This window comes from Podarcis liolepis (assembly GCF_965112155.1).
Source record: "Podarcis liolepis genome assembly, chromosome: 1".
In the NCBI taxonomy this organism is placed as follows: domain Eukaryota; kingdom Metazoa; phylum Chordata; class Lepidosauria; order Squamata; family Lacertidae; genus Podarcis; species Podarcis liolepis.
In genome coordinates, this window is record NC_139554.1 from 108,147,490 (window position 1) to 108,167,403 (window position 19,914).

The following is a 19,914-nucleotide window of genomic DNA, read 5'->3' on the forward strand; positions in this document are numbered from 1 at the left end:
TGAGAAAAACGGAACGGGGGAAAAAAAGAGAAAAGAATAAACCAGTCTGGAGCATGTCCTATATTTAAATATAGATTTAAAGCATTATGGCTTAGATTTAATATTTAAAAGGCACACGCAGAAAATTTAAAGCGCCCGTAGCCGCCTGGGATATATTTAAAATTATATAAAATTTTAAACAGAGCGGGCGGGAGGGGGGGGGAGGATGAAGAGAGACGAAAGGCGATGGGAGATCTTACCTGGAGGTTTGGTAGAGAAGCCCGGTAGGTTACAGCAGCATCGATCCTATCTGTTCGCTGATGAATGGGGGCTCGGGTTAAGTGAAGGTGCCTATGATTTGAAATCATTCCAAGTTTTTGAAGGGAAGACTGACTGCAGCCTCTGCCATGTTGGAATTTCAAACCCAAAACAGCTGCTTCGCAAAGAGCCAGCATGCCAGCAGCTGAACGCCTGCGCAGAGCGCCGCCGAGCCAAATTCAAATCACTTTCACACTCGGAGCCAAAGATCAGTTTTCAAAAAAGAGAGAGAGAGAGAGAGAGAAGAAGAAGAAGAAGGGGGGGGGGATATTGGGAGGGAGAGAGAGAGACGCACCAGATTCATGGGCAAGAAGAGGAGGAGAGGAAGCTCAATGGCCGCGCGCTACTGCCGCCGCCGCCGCACCACCACCACCAGGCCCCTGGCTGCACAGGTCAGGTTACATGGTAGGGGCTGTCGCTTGCAAGGAAGCCTGCAAAGACTGCCTGGAGGTGGCCGGGAGGTCATGGCAGAGCAGCCAGGAAGCTCTCCCGCCCCTCCCGCTGCCGCCAAAAGGCGAATCGGGAACTTGGGGAGTTGGGATCCCTGCTCCCAATCTCGCCTCCGCCTCTTGCAGCAAGAGAAACACTTCTCCCAGCTCGGGCACTTTCCCTGCAGCCGGGAAAGCGCCATAGCCCGTCCCATCCCCCCCAACCCCCCCACAGCAGCGGCGGCGAGCGTCTCTGCCTCCCCCCCCACCGCCCGGTCCCCACCTCGCAATAAGCAACAGCGGCGGCGGCGCCTCCAGCTCCAGGCCCTACCGCAGCTCAGTGGCAGTAATGCCTCTGTGCAGCCCGCTCGCCATCGACTCAGGTCCCTAGACTTTGGGATGCCGCGCGGCGGCAACAGCCGAGAGCAGTTGAAGCAAGAAAGAGACCGGGAAAGGGGGGGGGGGAGCCCGATCCTGCTCTGTGTGCTTGCTCGCGGGTAAAGAGTAAAGTTGCACTGTATGCTTATGGAGCTTTCCGCAACCCCCCCCCTCCGGGTAAGAAACTGTGTGCGGCAAAGGGGATCGCAACCTGAATGATGCAGGATAGCAGCAGCATGGGGGGGGGGGGCGAAAAAACGACCGGAGACATTACACTTTCCCCCCTAACAGTTGCAATTTATTCCCGCTGTCCCCATTTGGAAGTTCCTTTGCGTGCAGGATCCCCTGCTATCACTTGCTCCTAATGACGTTTCACGGCACCGTCCTGCACAAGTTCTTTCCTCACAAAGAAATTTTCCGCTGGGTTGAAGAGAGTGTTCGCAAAATAAAGCCGCACTTCTTTCGGAATGGGAACCAGTGAATTCAGTCGGGGCTTTATTTCTTAGTAAATCTCTGCAGTGGATACAGATGTAATATCCCGTTAAACTCTTCAGAGTGTTTCTGTTTACTGTACTAGGATAGTGCTGTGGGGCTGCAATCTTAGGCATGCTTTCTTGGAAGTTCTACTGAATTGCTCTCTGTTTAAAAGGACTTCCCTGTGGATCCAAACTGGCAGCACCATCTGAGGTGAGGTGCTGAGTACACCAGGAATCTCCCCCAGGATACATGGGAGTGGGAAGACAAAATATACAAAGGCTGCAATCCTAAATTGCCAAGGACCAAGTCCTGTTGAAATACTTGAATTAGTTCTGAGTAAAAATACTTTGAGGTGTGATGTGATTAAACAGGCTTGCTTGGAAGTGAGTCTAGTTTGCATAGTGATAGTTGTAAACATGCGAAGGGTTTGGCTGTACCTCTTGTGATCCTCTGTGTTATCATTTGCAAGTGTCAGTTTCTTCACCTGTAAAATGGGCATCGCTAATACTAATTTTTAGTATAATCTCCAAGAGTTAATTTGAGCCCAGACTGAACAGAGATAAGTCTCTAGAATCAATTTTTATACAGCAAGTCCCATCTCTCCTTTATCTCCTATTAGTGAAATACCCCATAATTTGAGCTGTGAAAGTTGATTAGAAAGAATCTAGCCATCAGAGTGGCTCCTTGCAAATCCCTTGCTACTTACAGCTCAGGGAACATGCCCAGCAGCTTCAGGGATTAAGTGTTTAGGATCAGATGGCCACCGCACCTTCTTAAGAGGTATGGATGGCTTCGTGCTTGTGCTTTGATATCAACAAATACATGTTTGCTTATGATTTGATATCTCTTTACAACTGAATGATTCATAGTTGATTATGTGAACTCCATTGACTTTTGCTGCATTTGCAGTGATGTGTAGCGATATGATAGTTCAGTTTGTGTTGTTAGAAGTGCCTTTGTTGTACCTCACATACAAATAATCACTTGCCTGTTGGTTGGTTAGTTAGTTAGTTAGTTTAATTGTTGTTGTGTGAGGAACATGCACAGACAAATCCAAACCTTAGAGTTAGAACCTTTTTGATGGAATCTATTCTCAAATGCTTTGCTGCAGGGACCCACCAATGGTCTTTTGTCTTCGAGCAAAATCCACTTGTCACTTTCAGTGCCTTAATCAGAAGCTACATCTCTCAATCTGCGACAAATTCCCCCCCCCCCCTTAATGGCAAGCTGGTGTTCATCTCGGGCTTTTCATACCCTTCCTTACCTTATTATGTTGGATGCAATGAATACTTTCTCACAGTCCATTTTCGGAGGGAAGAATTATGTTGCCACATTGCATATGCAAGTTAAAAGCCCAGACAGAGGATCTAACACAGGGAGTGGCATTTTATCCTATGTTTCCCTTTTATCATTTATATTCTGCACTAGTACCTTGAGACTCACCTCTGTGTACACAGAGAATAAGCCCCAGTGATTTCTGTAGAGCCTCCGCCCCAGGAACTGGGCATACGATGGTAAACTTTTGGATTTTCTTCAGGTTAATGCCAGTGTACTTGCAAAGCAGCCAGAAGGTGAGAAGGTAGAGCAACTCAAACATCTCCTTAATGTGTATTCAAGTGCCAGAAGACTCAATGGGACATTTTGCATGCCAGAATGGCAAATTCCCAGCTCTATGAAAAGGACTGTCATAGAAAGTAGTGTGGAATAGTCTTCTGTTCAGTATAAAAATAAACATCCCATGGAGCTTGTCTTTGTGCTGCTAGAGGTAGTTAACAGTGCAGTCCTAAACATATCTCCTGAGAGGTATATCCCACTGAGTTCAGCAGGACTTCATCTCACCCGTGTGAGTACGGAATTGCAGCCTTAATGTGGGACTTGTCAATCCATTATGTCTTACTCATCTGCATATAATTGTTCACATTGCTCCAATTTTATGTGTATGGGGTTGTTTTCTCCTGCAGGATTGCCAAGCTGTTTCTTTAACTACACTTCACCAACCATACAGCCCAAGCATGTGCATGTTTGCTCAGATAAAAGTCTAAATTTAACTCAGATGAAAGTCCAAGTACCATGCACACTTACCGGCAACTGTGTCCCAATATACATTAGTGTATATTATTAACTTGCATGCCCATCAGTTAACTATAGTTTTCAGTTAGGTGCAATTTATATTCATATGCTTCCTTTCACAAGCCTCTCCTTCCCTTGCATGCTATATATAATACACAAATAATACACAGTCCATGTTGGTCCCTTCCAGAGTAGATCCTATTAGATTATTAAATTATTTCTCATAATATATTCCATCTATTCCAGCAACAAAATCATCAAGTTTGCTGATGACACTACGGTGGTAGGGCTCATTTCAGGAGGGGATGAGTCCGCCTATCGGGACGAGGTGGAGCGGCTCTGTGTTTGGTGTGGAGAGAACAATCTGGCTCTTAATACGGCTAAGACCAAGGAATTGGTGGTGGATTACAGAAAAAAAAAGGCGGACATTCAGCCCTTGTATATCAACGGGGAACGGGTGGATAGGGTGGCGGAATTCAGGTTTTTGGGAGTAGCTATCGATCAGGGCATGACTTGGAGCGCACATACCACTGCTCTGGTGAAGAAGGCCCAGCAGAGAATTTATTTCCTCAGACTTTTAAAGAAGAACAATCTGAGTGAGAGACTGCTGGTGTCCTTCTACCGAGGCTCCATAGAGAGCATTCTTACATACTGTATTTGTGCTTGGTTCTCCAGTTGTACAGCTAGGGAGAGGAAGGTGCTCCAGAAGGTCATAACCACAGCCCAAAGGATTATTGGTCATCCTCTCCCATCTTTGGAAGAACTGTACGGTTCCCGTTGCCTTAGGAAAGCAAACAACATCCTGCAGGATTCATCTCACCCGGGACACGGTCTGTTTGCACTACTGCCTTCGGGCAGGAGATATAGAAACATCAAGTCAAAGACAAATAGACTGAAAAACAGTTTCTATCCAAGAGCTGTGGCCTTTTTGAATGCTGTAACTCGATAGTGTGACCTGGGAGTTTGATGGGTGTGGTGTGGGTGTGGCTGGAATGTGGTTTGTTTGGTTGTTGTTGTTGTTTTGCTTTTGTTGTTTTAAGGGATGGCATCCAATTTCGTTGCACTTTGTGCAATGTTGCACTTGTGTAATGACAATAAAGAATCTATTCTATTCTATTCTATTCTATATGTAAACTTTTACAGCTTTAAATCTGTATGGAAATATGTGCAATGTTTGGGTTTTTAATCCTTCCTGGGACCTTGTGGTAAAGGATGAGTAAGAAATCAAATAAGTAAATAAATCGTTCTCTGCATTAGGAGAAACAATTCCTGCATGCTCATAGTGGGAAAGGGATATTTCCTTCTGATATCAGCCCCTCATGCCTTGTGGGTTGCCTGACCTTGAGCCCCCTGGCTGCACATATTTCCATATAGATTTAAATTGCCCTCCAGACACTTTGGATTACAACTCAGCTGCATCCATGGGAGTTGTAGTCCAAGAAACTGGAAGGCACCAGGTTGGAGAAGACTTTCCCACATCCTTACCTTGTCTTAGGGAAGCCCAATTTTCCTCTATGGAGAAAATAGCTCCAGTTCAGGGATGTTGATATCTTCTTCCTGCCAAGCAAGAAGGCCAAGCAAGCACCTGCTGCTTTTCTTGTACATCCTCCTCAAATGAATGATCAGTGCTGTCAGCTCTGATGGCACTGGTTGTGTATTTGTGGAAGGGCCACGGGAAAGAAAGGGTGGGGGAAGAGAACATCAGATCTGAATTTGACACCTGTACTAATGGCCAGGGACAGCCTACAAACTTCAGGGGTCAGCCCTCTCTCTATATGTATCTCTCCCCTATTACCATTCAAGACTCCTTCTCCTATGACCTTTATTGCATGAAGTGAACATGGCATCAACAGGAAGCAAGGCATTTGTTGCCGTAGCTCCAAGGCTGTGGGATAATATCCCACAATGTTTGGTTGAATTCATCCCTCCTAGCAATTAGGGGGCCAGTGACCAGACAGGCAGCCTTTTTGGTCATGGCACTCCATCTGTAGAATGCTCTTTGCAGAGAGGTTTACCTGGAGGCCTCTTTGATGTTTTGTTTTGGCACCACGTGAAGGCTTAAAAAAAATTGTGCAGGCATTTCAGCATATAGCGTAAGTTCCCTTGACTGTGTTTTTATCCGTTCTTTTGAATTTAATGGCTTAGTTTTGTTTTAATGGCCACTTCTTTTATTTTATTTTCTCACACTGGGAGTTTTTAGTGAAGGACTGAATAGAAATCTTCTAAATAAATAAATGAGACATATCTGTTTGGGAAGACCTTTGGTCAGTAAACAAATATTGTATGCCTATCTGATATAATCTGAGTTCAATGTCCTGTGCTTTTAATTTTAGTGTTGCCATTTTTACATGAGGATGTTGTTTTATTTTATTATAGATTATTGTTGTGAGCTCAAACTTGTAGAATTCGGACACAAATGCTATAAACAAATAAAGACATTTCCACAGGAACATAAGCAGCTGTCTTATTGCTCAGAGAAGCTCGGTATTGTCTCTAACACAGAGATAACCTGTGGCATTCAATATGGTGCTGGACTGCAGCTCCCATCATCCCTGATCAATGGACATTCTGACTGGAGGATTGAGAACTGGAATCCAACAACATCTGGAGGGCCACAGGTTCCTAATCCTTTTATTTATTTGTAGATAGATGGATAGATAGATTGAATTTATATACCACCCTAAACCCACAGGTATATCCTTGACTCTGAACGCCCAGGGTTTCACACAGGGGTCTTTTCTAGCCCTGTCTGAAGATGCTGAGAGACCACCCTGCTACTGTCACATAGATGGTCAGGGCTGGAATCAGACACAGGTCAGCAATAAAATAAGTAGATATCAGTTATCAGTTAACTCTTTCTGCAAGGAAATGGACATACAACTTGGCTTTGTGGTCTCAGCAACATGGCCTTGCCCCTATGAAGCAGTTGCCAGGACTGAAGGTCCCTTCCTTTCATCCTCTCTAAAGCTCCTTTTCTCCTGGATGGTTCCCAAGCAGTCTCAAACTGTGTCTGTGCACCTCTGATCTCTGTTCTGATCTTCTCATTACTTTGCAAGTTCTCAGAGACCAGGGAGGAGGGGAGCTTGCAACAGCAGGAGAGGGAGACTCCCTGGATTCTTCAGCAATCTCTTGATACCCCTCCCCCTCTGCTTTGGCCTCGGAGTCTGAACTGCTTTTCACAGGCTCGTCCTGCTCACTAAACCCTGTTGCCCCTTCAGCATCCAGCACCACCTTCCAATCTTTTCTCTCTGACCTCTCCTTGGTGTCCTACCACAAATCCCCTGGCTCTGAACCTTCCTTCTCTGAGGTTTCCATTGGAGGCTCCCCAGTTGGTGCCTCCCACCACACCTCTTTGTCCGGCCAGTCCCTGACATACATCTATGTTGTCAGAACTGAAAGGAAGAAGAATTTTATCATTTGTACACCGCCCATCTCACTGGGTTGTCCCAGCCACTCTAATAATGTGTTAGATCAGCCTTCACGGTGTCCAGCCAGCATGGGGAGTTGGAGTACCAAACGTCTGGAGAGCACCAGCTTGGCGAAGGCTGTGTTAGGTGTTTCACATAGGGATGCTCAAGCACTAAAGATAGCTCTCTTCTTCCCCAGCACTATCGTTTGTATGCAGAAGGACCAATCCACAAACAGTAAATGGTTTCAATTTATAACAGCTGGTTCACTTAGTTGTTCCAAGATGGGACTAGAGATTTAAATATCTCCAAAGACCATTCAGATCATTCTAATAGGGCAGGTGCTTCATAAACTATATTCTTAGATAAAATTAATTATGGAACAAAGTTCCATATTTTCCTTGCTTCCTGTGCCACTACCTTCTGGCATGTGTGCCATTTGTAAAAAAGAAGAAGAAGAATTCCTGTTCATGTAAAATAAACCTTTTGTGCGTGCACACATGCACACATTCTGTTTTTCTTGCTATATAAAGAGATGTCACCATAACCTGTGGACATTTTGACAGCTCTATGAGAGCTAGTGCAGTGTGTTGGAGGAATGAGCTGTGAGATGAATCAGTTTGGATCTCACCTCAACCATGCACTTGGGGAACCTTAGGTGAACCTGTTAGCATCAGCCCTCAGCACCAAAGTAATTTGAGGTCTACTATATTGGCCTACTATAAAGATTTGTTGCAAGGCTCACAGCCTATGTGCTTTTACTTGGAAGTTAGGCCCAGTGCCAAGCAAGAATACAATTCTAGGCATGTCTGCTGACTGCGTTCCAAGTATGGATGAGACACTAGTCCTGCTGATGTTATGTATTTTGCCCCAGAGTGCTTAAATCACCACTAACATCAGCATGAAAGGAGGATCGCTCCATCAGGTGCCCTTCTGTGAGGATTGCAACTACCATGACAATGGCTGTCTGAGAGAAGAACTGTGTGGTGGGAGCAACCCTGTTCTCCTGGCCAAGACATTGTCACCTGCTCTGTTCCTAGATCTGGTGTTGGATGGAGAGTACTTCCAGGGAGGAACTGGTTTTTATCAAGGACAAGAGAGACAGAACCTCTATCAGGAGGCGTTGTTTATATCAGCCAGCCAGAAATCTGCATAGACACATCTGCATTAGAAGAATGGTCACTTCAAGAACTTGAGCTTGATTCTGCCTCCTCTCTCACATTCCCTTTTCCTTATGTGTGAGGTCTTTTTAGACTACAAGCTTGAAGGCAAGAACTGCCTTGAAACTGATTTTTGTAAGCTGCTCTGGGAGGGTTTTGACTAAAGTATACATTAATTTTATCATTTCTGCTTCATAAATTATAAAAGGGTATAAAAGAAAGAAAGAAAGAAAGAAAGAAAGAAAGAAAGAAAGAAAGAAAGAAAGAAAGAAAGATTTTATAGGAAGGAGATTGAGGCTGCACTCCTATACACATCTACTCAAAAGTAAGTCTCATTGAGTTCCATGGGGCTTGCTCCCAGAGTAGTATATATAGGATTGCAGCCTCAAGAAGAAATATTTTTAAATGTAAGGTATAAAGACTTCAACTTTCTCCAACAATCTACAGTAAAATGCAACAAATGGAATCAAAGCAAAAACTACATCAATAAAACTGTTTCTCAACCCCTTTATACTATTACTCTACAAATGGACGGCATCACTTAACAATATTGTGCATTAACAATACAATAAGTTCTCTAATAAGTTTCCATGAAATGACAATTTATTTAAAAACTCATCATTTGTAATTCTATTCTCATAAGACCATTTAGATGCATGGGTCTTTTCAATTCTAATAGACCTGCTAATAGTCCCTCACAAAAGAATTTATTCAGGCCCTTGACCTCAGATTGATACAACTGCACCACATAATCAGAATTAAGAGATGAGTCAAAGTAATATTCAGTAGTATCAAGGGGGTCAAACTGGTCCTTCAGCAACCCATGTACCATACATGCGAAGGTGATTTCAAAATCACTGCAGCAACCCCTTTCCCTTTGTGGTGTCTGAAGCCTTTGTACACACTTTTAGGAACAGTTTTGTCAATAAAATATTTAGCATACTATTCATACAGTCCATAGATTTTCTTTGTGAAAAGAACAATAGTGGGAAATCACGATTATTATTATTTTTAAGTCTACTGAGCGGGCTTTACAGGAAGGTCTTAGAGACCTGCCAGTATACATTTTTATATTTTAAAGGAAAACAGCAGAAACCCCAGATTCAATTCCACAGCAAATGAAAATAACTGTAAAGTTATATATAATAATATAATCAGAGGTTTTCCTACTGCATATGAGTCAGGTAAACAGACCACCACAATCACAAATATTTTCTACATATCTCAGGGTGTGAGCAAGTGCCCATTTTGCTTGGGAGAGAAGATTTGGTCATACAGTGACCACAGTTTGGATGTAACAGTAAGCTATCGCTTCACATTATGTGAATGAGCCTCGGACTTGTGTGCTTTCCCCTATTATTTCTTCCCTGGAGTGGTTGCAAGAAGATCAAAAGAGTTTGCATCTTTTAAAAACCACTCATTACTCATTATGTCTGAATCTAGGTTTAGCTTTGTGCTTTAGAAAGGGGTAGGGAACCTTTCCCCTATGACTCACAGGAAAAAAACAGTTGGGTGTGGCAGCTGGTACCAGGCATAGTAGCAACCAATGTTTGCTGAAGCCAGAGCCAAAGGGGGGGGGGGCATGATCTGCTTCATATAGCTGTCTAGTAGGTAGGAGGAATCAGCAAAAATGAGGTACTCTGACTTTCAGGAATAAAGTGCTTTCTGGTGCAGCAAAGCCACCAATGGATACAACCTATTAATTTCATTAACTCTGTGTTGGGTTATGGCCAAGAGTATTTTAAAAAAAACAAAGTGAAGAGGTCAACTCATCAGCAAATACAGATCCCCTTGCCTCCAAAGTAAAACGCCATCATGAAAATACTTTACACCAGCTTAGGTTCAGGCCCAAAGTGTATAAAGGTTTTTCAGAACAGGCTCCTTAATTCCCTTGAATCTGCATTATGTTATGTAGTCTGTTGATGCTTGAATTAATGTGCAAGTTGTTAATCTCCCTAGACCTGGATTTAAAATTAGACAAAGCAATAATTAGTTTGGCACCATCATTTTGCTACCCAGAGAGTAATAATATAGGTCATAAAATACAAGAGAGCCCATTACAAGTTTTTTTTTTTAAACACACATTGTTACTGGGGAAAGATACAAAGGTGCAGAAATTTGAAAATAAATTATGGTTAGGCAGCAAAATAAATTAATGTTTTTTTGTGAATCCAACCCTATGGGTGATCTTTTTGTTTTTATTAGCATTTTAATGCTAAAGTGGCGAAGCAGCCACATCTAGAACCCTCAAGGAGCTGCTGTTACCAATTTGCCAAGCACTCCCCTATTGCATCCATGCTGACCTTGACACTGTTGTGGCAGAGTCAGAGAATGAGGGGACCTCGGATACCATTGAGCACTGCTAGGCCAGACAACTTTCAACTTGTTTCCCCTGAGACTGTGGACTAACTGCTTGGAGTGGTGAGGCTAGTCCTTAAAGACTACTCATTAAAAAGCCAAATTCTTTGGCCATAGACAATAAATAAATAATTCAATTGAAAACAAAATTCAGGATCAGGATTGTGATTGTGATGCACAACAAGCAGTGTTTGAACCATTTCTCCCCACACCAGTGTCAATGACACCCCCCTCCCTAACTGTTGATACTGGGAGTGAAGCTTTCACTGATATTAATATTTAGATTTTCTTACATTGCAATCATCACTTTAGAGCCTAGTCTGAATGGTTTCTGAATTCTGAGCTTCCCCCACCTTTAAATATTCCAGAAAACGTGCCTAATTATATTCTGAGAATACAAGCCTGAAACAGGATAAACATGGAATAGCCACATAAAAAAGCATAGTCCTTTTGTATGTGTATCTCAGTTTGTTTTCAGGACAAAAGACTGCAGAGGAACAATGCAATTGCTTGCATTGGCTACTTTGTCCTGCCTTCCAATCACTCTTGCTTTATTTTTAGTTAAACATGAGAGATCAGGAAGTCATCAAATATCATAATTGGTCTTGATTTCTCAGGATATTTTGAGCTACATGCCATATCCAACAACAGCACATTGGCATATTGTCCTGAATCATTATGTTAAAACATCTCAGTATCCAGTTGCGTATATTTGCAAGTATATAATTGCATGCAAAAAGCATCACATAGCAACATTAAGGATGTGTGTGTATATACATAGCACTACACGAGTGCATAAATAAACAGAGAGTGGAAGAGATAGGTATAGAATGTAGATTCATTGCTATAAATGTATATATATTCATAACTCATTTAATGCGGAGCTTCTTGTGTAATGCAAGCCACTGATACAAAGTTGCTAATGATAATTATAGAAGTGATGCTGATTTAGTCATTTCAAGAAAGCCATAGAGGCATAATTAGTGTCTGAATGGCCTCAATATTGCATTATTAGGAGGCTAGGGTGAAACTTGAAATGAGAACATCAAGGCTGATAGGAGAAGAGAAAACATGAAATACATACATAATTCATTCTGAGATATTATGATAAAGGTTTATAACCAGAAACAATAATTTGCAGAAAGCATCTCATGTACCACAGCTGACTGCTGCAATCATTTGGTCAACCTGTTAAAGATCAAACAGTATTCTTCACTATTCTCAGTGGTATCTTTGTAATAAAGTAGCAGCAAACAGACAATGTTTGCTTCTGGTCAGTTTTAAAGAATGTTCAGTTTATCAGTAGAGACTTTAATCTCAAGCTTCATAGAGTACAAAGCGAACATTGATCCTACTGTGTTGTCCTTTAGGCCACAAGGCACGAGCATTTTTACATTCATTTGTCACAAAGCAAAAAAAGAAAGAAGGAAGTTAATACTTTGAAAACACCAAATGCCATCTTTTAAAACAGAATAATTTCCTATTTCTTTCTCTCTCTCTCTTTCATCCCCCAACTCATCTTTTTTTTCCTTCCTGCTATCTGATTAGGCTTCTGTTCCACCATACTTCACAGTTGTAACTAGTGGAGAAGAGCTCCAGTGCAGGATTTCATGATTCTGGATTCCCGCCAAGTCACCCATTAGCTAGTGACCTGGTGCTCGTGTTGAATGGAGCAATATCATTCATACAGGTCCACTGTTTTGGGTTCTGCTGTGAGTAGCCTACATGAAGAATGGCACTTTACCCCAGTTAGGTAAAGAAATGTGTCACAACCAGAGTAATTATTTCTGGTGAGACCAGGTCTGCAGATGAAAAGGAATTAGATTAAATTCACACTATGCGTGTCCTGCAGTTTATTTTGCATCTTCATTTACAGAAATAAAACAAAATGAATTACTTCCTTGACCATGGAATTGTTATTTCCCCCACCCCCCGAAAGTTGCTGCAAAAAGAATAGTGTGTGCAGCACAATAGGCCTATGCAGGCATATCTTTAGCAGAGTGAAGGGGGACAAGTATGCTAGCTCTTTCCCCACATTACAGACCCTATCGCTTTCCCAAGAGTTGGATTGCTTTTGAAGTTGAACACCTACTCTGCTCATGGAGGTTGCTCATGACCAGGCCACACTAACCCATGATTTAATTATACAAAACGTTGACCACTGAAAATGGCTCAGAAAGGTCAGCTGGTTCAAAATGTGGCCACCAGAGTCCTGGATGCCAGTGTGGTTTTGACCCCACTTCAAAGTGCTGTTTTTTAAATATATAAAGCCATAAACAATTTGGGCCTGAGCCAGTTGAAGGCTTGCATGGAGCCACATCAACATGAACATCCTCCAAATTTTCTTCTTTACATTGCTCTGCTGGCAGATTATGTCTCATATCTTTGACTGGGTGTGGCTTTTCATGTTGTTGTTACTGCCAGCTTAGTAACTTAGGAGATATTGTCGTATTAAATGCTTCTATATATTGTATTGTCGATACCGTATTGAATTTTTATTACGGGAGCTGCCTTCAGTGGATTGTCCTCAGGAAGGCAGCCTATAAATATTAAGAAAAAATAATTAATTGATTGATTGATTAATTAATTTCAGGGTTTAAAATCACACAGGGAGCCTACATGAGTAGGCTGGCTCCCCACTACAAATGCTTGCCTGCAACTGAAGGAGGACAATAAGGGCAGTTATGGGGGCATGGGGTGGAGCTGGGATGCTCAACCCCACACTCCTTCAGGTAACAGCATTTGGAATTAGGATGACTAAATAGGACTAGTAAATAAATAAATATTCCAATCGGACATAGGACTGTAGCCTAAGAACACCTGCATTTCCTATTGGCTGATGCTTAGGTAGATATCCCCTCACTGCTCTTGGTTTTATAATCGGCTCCAGCTGAGCTTCTCATTAGCAGTCCGTTCCCTCTTCTGTTTTGCATGAAACAATGTGGCATAGCTGGTCCTGATCCACCACTAGGTGTATGGGCAAATCTCTCGATTTCAATTTCTCTCATTTTCTCATTTTTCCAATCTTAAATTCAGTTCTCAACATTTCTGCTGCCATCTGTGATTTTTAAAACTTGCTTCGGACATTTTTTTTTTTTTTGCACTTTAGTGTGAATTTTCCCCAACAGACATATTTTTGCAAACAGTTTTGACTAATATACACATTTTTGCAAGATATTTCTGCTAATATACCGCATATCTGTATATGCTTTCACAAATATATGCATCTATATGCACACTTTATCCTAATATACACATTTTTGTACACATCTGTTGGCTGAAGAAGGACCACTCCCATCATCCCTGATCGCTGGCCATCTTGGTTGGAGATGGTGGGACTTGGAGTCAAACAACATATGGAGGGCATCAGGTTGGTTGGGGAAGGCTGCCATGGGGTATCAGTAGTTTTGGTGTGTTTTCTCTCCTTAAGAATACATCTTCACTGGACAGTATTCTCTACCAGTGGCCTGCGCTTGCCCCCCCCCCCCCCCCAGCTCTCTCTGTTATGGTTGAATGTTGGTTCCTCAACAATGACAGCACATATTGGCGCCACTAAGGTGCTTTCCTCTGATGTGCTTTTACACTTCTAGCACCAATCATATGGCTTTCTTTTAATTGTGTGTTAGAGCTTGTTTAGTCCAAAGCAATAGTGACAAGATGTCTCTCAAGGCCAGATAATTATCATTTATTTTGTGGTGCCAATAGAGAGTCTTCAAAATAAGATGAACTCAGGGGTATTGGCATGATTATTATTTTTCAGAGAAGCTATGATCAGCCTTATTCTCAGAAGCAGTCTACAAGAAATCTGTCAAATTTTGAGGATAACAACCAAATTCCCTCATGCAAATTTTATACTAGGTATCCAGCAGATGTGATCTCTGGTAATGAAATATGTGTATATAAAGCTTAATTTGGTTGTTCGTATCTCAGGAGGATATTGGGATGGGGGGAAATACCCAACTTGTAACACATGTTGGATTTTGAAAGCCATCCTTATAAACTTATATGTGCTTGGCAACTGTGTCCTGTTTAAACTGCAATATTGCCTTGTGCCTAGGTGGGCATCATGCCACTCTAGCAGATGGGCATGAGTTTAAGTGAGCCAGCATAGTAGTACATACTTTTCAGGGTCCAGGCACCTATCATACCTGTAAAAAGCACTGCATCTAGGATTAAAGAGCTATACTAGTCCCCTCTAAATCATACACTGATTTGAACAGATATCTAGGATACAAAGAATGAACGGGACTAAAGGTCAGAACATCTACTATATATTTTTGGAAAATAGTTTGTCTGTCTGTTCTCTGTAAGTTTGGCTGCCTCTCAGAATATCACCACCAAACTTGGCTTGAGGGTTCCTGAGATGGAGATCTTTGTTGACAGTTGAGTGCTGGACGCCATTTTAAATCAATATGCTGCACCAAAATGTGACTTCATCTGTTTGCTTGCCATAAGTTCATCTGCCTCATTACAAAAGTAATCACAAGAACCAAACTGCAAGACTTAAATGACTCTGAAGGTATTGTACCCTAAGGCTGTTGAATGGTGTCTTGGACACCTTCTTTCAACAACTCCTGCAGCCAAGCTGGTGCCAAATGTATTGCTCTGCTTTCCTTTGGACCACATGAGTGGGGCTGAGAGGGGGATATTGTTGTATGGGCAGCTCAGGACCTCCATACACACTCTCCAGGCTTGCGCCCCAGGGACATCAATTTGGTGCTGCTAATGCAGTGGTTTGACTTCACTCCTGGAGGAGCACTCCATTGTCTCTTGAGACAGATGGATGACAACAATATTGTGTGGAGGGACCCTCAATGTGTATAGTTACGTAGTTTTCCCTTGCTTGACTGGCTTTTCTTTCACAGATAGCTGGTGTCGGGGGGGGGCAGGGATAGAACAGTGCTGAGACAGATTGGGACCATAGCAAGTGGGGAGGGGGCTTAATCTTTTGCCGCCAGTGTTGTCCTGATTAGAATCACCCATCCAATTGCTAATCTCACAGGGAGGAAAGCTCCTCTTGACACCAATGAGAGCTTTCTTCTCATTGCAAATAGCCAGCACTGGGGACAGGAAGAACTGTGGTGGGGCAAATGAAGTTCTTCACACGCTCCCTCCCATGCTTATTAAGCCAAAATAAGCTACAAAATGGCAAAGAATGTGAAAAACTTTTTTAAAAAAAAACATTTCTAGTTTTCTTTGTTTTCATTTTTTTCTGTGGATTTTATCATGCTGCTGCTTTTAGATATGTTATTAGCAACCTTGGAAACATTTGACTGAGAGTCAGGGTTTACATTTCTTAAATACATACATAAATTAGTTCAGGAAAATATAAACTGGTAGGATTGCAGAGGCATCAGACACTATTATATAAGATGCTTAAGTCTGCATGTACCACACAGTCTCATGAACACTACCACTATTGTTTCAGATGAGGATATAGGCCTTTACCACTCCCTTGCAGTTTTATTGACAAATTCTCTTTCTATTTTGTGTAAGAGTTGAAATTCAATGATAAGTCATATAAGCTCGCTCTATAGAGAATCTGTAACACTGCTCCCAGGCACACTGCAATGATTGGAACCACAAGCCAAACACGCTTTAGACGCTTAAAAATCTCGCAATCTACTGCATATATATAATGGAGCTTTCAGCTAGTACACTGCAGCTACTCATAAATGCATTTGCCTTAGGGGCATGAAATCAGAATAGTTATTTGTATTACACTGAAATAGCCATGGCTACAGAGGAATTTACATAATAAATACACCTGCCTGCTTTAAAACATAGTGTGCAACTTTTGCAATGTGTGTGGGTAGTGGTGGGGGTAGGTTAGAGAGAGATGTGTGTGTAGAAAACAGGTGCGGATTTCAAAGTTACCCAAGCAGTTTATTCAATAAATGCTTGAAATGCTGCTGTGTTGTATTTTAACATGCAATCATCTGATAGCCAAAGGATGGTTCCAAATTTACGAATGATATTAAGTAAATTTGGCATTGCAATGAATGCTGTTCACGTTCCAGTCAATGGTCACTTGTTGTGGCTTTCAAGAAGATTAAAATTTGGTAATTTTGCATCCCTTGTAAGAATGTCTCTTTCAGTATTCAAAATTATACAAAAACCAAAAAGAGAGAGAAAGAAATACATCAAACACCACAGCACCACAAGATAGTTTTTAAGTGAACTCGACAACTTACATCCTTTTACTCTCTACTTTGTTATAACTGGTTGCCCTTTTAACAGTAAGAGACCCCTCAGGATATTAAAACATGACTGCAAATGAAAAAAGGTGTTCAGATGCATCCAGTTCATCTGGACATTAAGAGATTATGTGTCAGTCTGTTTTTAAAAATGTAAGCAAGTCTGATAACTCAGACCCTCTCCTGATGTTAGCAGTGTGGAAGCCACTACAGCCTGTCTTCTTCCAGCTCTGCTTCACTAAAGCCAGAAGACCTTGGCCATATAAGAGGGAGCCCACAGCATGGTTCCATTTCCATATCCTTCCTTCCAAAAACTGGAACATTACATATACCAAGCTACTTCACACCATAGAGATGCTTAAAGTTGCATGCTTAAATTCGGTCTAATTTTGTGACTTGCAAATATCGAAAGCTACACAGTCTTTCTGACATAATAGAGCCCTCTTGCATTAACTGTGCTGATTAATGCAACATAGTAAGGTTAACATATTTCATAGGATGGAATTTGTAACAGTATATGAGCTCTTAATTCAACAACTGGAGGGTTCTGTACAACTCAAAAACAACTCAAACAACTCAAAAACATACATATTTTTTACACCAAAAGAGGTCCAATAAAACATCTAGCACACCTATTTTTCATTGCATATATTCTACAACAGCTAAGCAACAGCTGCCTATTTCAACCTTAAATAGTGGCCAGTGCCGGCTTAGTCTTGGGTAAGCTTTGTTTGATTTATGAGAATCCTCTGAAAATTGATGTGAGATAGCATAGTCTTTTATCTGGTTGGTCTTCTGTCTTTCTGGTTTGGCTTAATTCCTTACAACACTTTTGACTAGTGCTGCCTGTATTCTCAAGGCAGAGTTTTCTGTTCTTCTTCTTTTTTTAACCACAAGATCATTCACAAGATTCCATGTTTCTAATTTACTGAAAGTCGCAAATCCTTGCCACACTCTCACAATAATGTCTGTATTATAAATTATTTGAACTCTTGCAGTCAATCACTTTCAAACACAAAGGTAACATGGCAGCACATCTTCCCAAAGGGATGCTGCCTTCTGTCGTTGACTCCAGATATCTAAAATGAGACAAGAATGACACACTGAACATTTCAGCATGGTGATTTCCTGGTTATTAGTTACATTCAAGTTCTTAGTGCAGCCTGGGACATGCAGTTACTATATCAAGGTCTACAGCTTTTTGGCTAAATCATGCTCCCCTGCTCCGTGCATATAAATACATACTCCCACAAAAAAGCATTTTTTCTGGCCATTTCCAGTAACATGCTCAGCAGAGACAACTTTCCACTGGTATGTTATCATTTAGAGTGACTCAAAACACATGCTTAGCTTGCTTGCTAGAAGAACATCTGAAGAAGAGGAAGAAGAGGAGGAGGAGGAGGAGTAGTTTGGATTTGATATCCCATCTTTCACTCCACTTAAGGAGCCTGAAGGAGGCTAACAATCTCCTTTTCCTTACTTCCCCACAACAAACACTCTGTGAGGTGAGTGAGGCTGAGAGACTTCAAAGAAGTGTGACTAGCCCAAGGTCACCCAGCAGCTGCATGTGGAGGAGCGGGGAAGCAAACCCAGTTCACCAGATTACGAGACCACCGCTATTAACCACTACACCATGGGTAGGCAAACTAAGGCCCAGGGGCCGGATTCGGCCCAATCGCCTTCTAAATCTGGCCTGTGGACGGTCCGGGAATCAGCATGTTTTTACATGAGTAGAATGTGTGCTTTTATTTAAAATGCATCTATGGGTTATTTTTGGGGCATAGGAATTGGTTCACCCCCCCCCCATATAGCCTGGCCCCCCACAAGGTCTGAGGGACAGTGGACCGGCCCCCTGCTGAAAAAGTTTGCTGACCCCTGCACTACACCATGCTGGCTCCCTGAAATACAAAGAAACATGGACTGTGGCATGGTAAGAAGAAGAAAAAATCCCTTATCTAAAGCTATCTGAAAGTTGTCAAAAATATTGAGTTCAACAGAAGAAGAATGCCAGGTTCCAAGGACATAATCATCTTCACTGTGCTTGCATGTTTCCTTGGAAGTAACTCCCGTTAGGGTAGTGGGGCTTTTCCCCAAAGAAGGGCATATAGGCATATATGTTTGCTTGGAAGGAGCTTACTCCCACATTTGCCTTGCTGCTTTGGGGGCTTTAATTCTCAGTGTCTTTTCTCCAGAGGACCCCACTTTAAGTCATGTATGCATTAGTATCAAAACGTTGTAATCATTGCTTGTTTTCTGCAGTCTCTTTTATTCAGCTATAAACAGGTTGGGTCTTTTATCTGCAGGGCTAGCAAGTGTGTGTGTGTGTGTGTGTGTGTGTGTGTGTTTAATGAGATAGGGTAAATCTCAAAGGAGATGGTAAGGGCTCCATCTAGATTGGCCAGATGCAAAAGATGACAGGACTATTGTATATTTAACAGTTGTGCAGTAGAGAGAATTTCAGTTGGCGTAACTTGTTACACAACAACTGTTAAAAGATGCAGGAGCCATGTCCCTCTTGCATCCAGCTACCCTCGTGTCATCAAGAAAGCGGAAAACTGGGAAGCCTGAATAGAATGTTTACCTTCTATCCATGATAGTGTGTAGCATTATCCACTAGACCGAGAACCTGACTAGCACTGTCTCCTCAGGAAAGCACATGGACAGAGTTGATTTGACAGGTCTCTTACCAGTCTGCTATCAACTGAAGGGTGCTATCAACTGAAGAGATACCTCCATTTAATTCCATGACAGAATGATAAAACCATGAAGCAAATTAGTGGATTTTCAGTCAATGGGTGGTGCTGAAATCTCAGATATGAGATTCCCTGGTACAATGTATGCTAGATATGCGCAGTATCCCCAAAGCATCACCCTTGCCAACAAAGCAAGTACTTGACGGGCTGAGTAAAGGAGAGGATGGAACATTTAAAAAATAAATAATTGCAAGCAGGATGCCCATCCATTGTTCCGGTAGCTGATCAAAAGCAAAATCTGTGTGTATCTTTTTGAGCATAAGAACACAGTATACTTTCAGTTTTAACCCGGGGGAGTGGTGTGGAAAACTCTGTCCCAGTATCAAAAGTTTGGCAAACAATGACTTAAGAGAATAGGGATGCTGGACTATGACTGGCTCAGTTTATGC

At 42.0% G+C, this 19,914-nt stretch overlaps 1 protein-coding gene and 1 long non-coding RNA gene across 5 annotated transcripts in view; one reads left to right on the plus strand and one right to left on the minus strand.

The window, feature by feature from the left end:
• FIGN (fidgetin, microtubule severing factor) overlaps window positions 1-1,007 on the minus strand; it is a 123,103-nt gene extending 122,096 nt beyond the window's left edge. For both annotated transcript variants that reach the window (XM_083493890.1, XM_083493888.1), the window contains exon 1: window positions 240-1,007. The gene's annotated coding sequence lies outside the window, so the exon portion shown is untranslated. The remainder of the gene's footprint in view (window positions 1-239) is intronic.
• Window positions 1-19,914, plus strand: part of LOC310703232 — a 403,937-nt gene that overhangs the window by 134,452 nt on the left and 249,571 nt on the right. The window lies entirely within an intron of this gene.